This window comes from Elephantulus edwardii, unplaced genomic scaffold (genome assembly GCF_000299155.1).
Source record: "Elephantulus edwardii isolate Elephantulus edwardi_28Jun2011 unplaced genomic scaffold, EleEdw1.0 scaffold00111, whole genome shotgun sequence".
Lineage (NCBI taxonomy): Eukaryota > Metazoa > Chordata > Mammalia > Macroscelidea > Macroscelididae > Elephantulus > Elephantulus edwardii.
In genome coordinates, this window is record NW_006399861.1 from 7295018 (window position 1) to 7297492 (window position 2475).

Below are 2475 nucleotides of genomic sequence, written 5' to 3' on the forward strand. Positions count from 1 at the left end.
GGAAGATCTATTAACAATCTCCGTTATGCAGATGACACAACCGTGCTCACTGAAACTGAGGAGGACCTCATGCACTTACTGCAGAGGGTCAAGGACTGCAGCCTTCAGTATGGACTGAGGCTCAATGTCAAGAAGACAAAGATATTAAGAAATATGAGATGTAAAATTACATGGAAGGCATAGTAATCTTTGTCTGTGATTATAACAATGAAAACTCTGTGGAGCACTTCTGATCAAACATATTGTCTTCCATGTGTCAGAATCAAGTAAATAGCAATAGATTTTGGTTTAGTTTTATACATAATTACAATATTTTTGGGTGGTATCAATTATATCTTTTCCTCACACGTTTTCTATGTTAAACATCAGTGCAATTAAAACTATTTTTAGAATAAAAAGTTAACTTATATTCAATCCTTTGGATTCATCAGGTGATCAGTCTCATGCTGACACTTGAGTCATTCTTTGTTGTTGTTAGCTGCTCTTGAGTCAACTATGACTCATGTAATCAACAGCTCAGAGCCTTGTCCTACGTGTACCATCCTCATGATCTCCAGCATGTTCAAGTCTGTTATACTAACTATGTCCATCCGCCTTGTTGAGGATCTTCCTCTGTTTCTCTGACTAAGCTACCTTTGACGTTTTTTCTAAGGACTGACTTCTTCTGACATGTCCAAGAATGTGAAACAAATTTTAACCATCCTTACTTCAAGGACTGCAGCCTCCAATATGGATTGAGGCTCAATGTCAAGAAGACAAAGGTTCTTACCACTGGACATCAGGCATGGATGGATGGTAAAGAGACTGAGATTGTTCACAGTTTTAGTTTGCTTGGCTCCACAGTCAACACTCTTGGCACAAGTAGCCTGGAAATTAAAAGACATATTGCCATGGGAAAGTCTGCTGTTAAGGACCTCTCCAAAGTACTGAAGAGCAATGGTGTCCCTCTGGAGACTAAGTTGCATCTGATATAGGCCATCGTCTTTGCTATCACTTGTTATGCACCAGAGAGTTGGACAGTGACTAAGGAGGATAGAAAAAGAGTTGATGTCTTTGAGCTGTGGTGCTGGAGAAGAGTATTGAGGGTATCATGGACTGCTAGGAAAACAAACAGATTCATCCTGGAAAGAGCTAAACTGGGGGGCTCCCTGGCGGCAAGGATTCTGAGGCTCTGTCTAACATACTTCAGACATATTGCAAGGACGGACCGGTCCTTGGAAAGGGACATAATGCTTGGGAGGGTGGAGGGACAGAGCAGGAGGGGAAGGCCCTCTATGAGGTGGATTGATTCAGTGACTGAGGTAATCAGGATGGGAGTATCAGAGACAGTGAGATTGGCACAGGACAGAGCAGAGTTTAGGGCTGTTGTACATAGGGTCGCTACGAGTCGCAAGTGACTCGACGGCACATAACAACAACAACAACAGCTTCTGTCTGTCCTTTCCCTAAGACAGACCCGTTTGTTCTTTTGGTGGCCCATGAGATATATTTGGTCCTCTTAGTCAACATCACTGTTCAAAGGCATTGATTCTTTTTCGGTCATCTTTATTCATTGTCCAACTATATATATATAAAACACAGGGGGGAAAGTCCTGAAAATACCATGGCTTCCATCAGGCACAATTTGGTGCTCAGACTGACATTGCTATCCTTTAGTGCTTTGGAGAATTCTTGAAAGTATTTTTTTTTCCTATGCAATGTATCTTTTGATTTCTAGATGGCTGCTACCATGAATCCTGATTTTGGATACATGAAAAAGGAAATCATTGACAACTTCAATCTTTTCTCCATCTATGATGATATTCCATATTGGTCCAGTGATGATGATTTTTGTTTTCTTAATGTCGAGATGTAATATGTGTTAAAATCTGTAGTCATTTTCTACAAGTAAGGCTGTATCAATTGTGCAATGCAGGTTGTTTTGAGTCTTCCTCGTAGCCTGATGTCACACTCTTTTTCACAGAGTCCAGCTTCTGAAATGATCTGCTCAGCATACAGGTTCAATAGGTATGGAGAAAAGATACAGCCCTGACACATATCTTTCCTGGCCTTAAACCATGTAATGACCCCTTCTTCTGTTCAGAAAACTGCTTCTTGGTCTATGCATAGGTTTCTCATGAGTACAATTAAGTGTTGTGGGATTCCCATTCTTTTCAATGTTAGCCATAATTTGGTATGAGCTGCCCAGTCAAATGTCTTTGGATAGTCAATAAAACACAGATTAACACATTTCTGGTATTCAGCCAAGAACCATGTGATGTCAGTAATGATATTCCTCACACCATAGCCTCTTCTGAATCTAGCTAGAATTTCTAGCAGTTCACTTGTAATGTATCGTTGCAGTTATTTTTTAATAATCTTAAGTTAAGTTTCACTTACATATGATATTAGAGATGTTGCTTACAAGGAAGTCCAGTGAATACCACTATCATTCAGATATATGCACCAAGAACCAGAGCCAAAGAAGAAGAAATA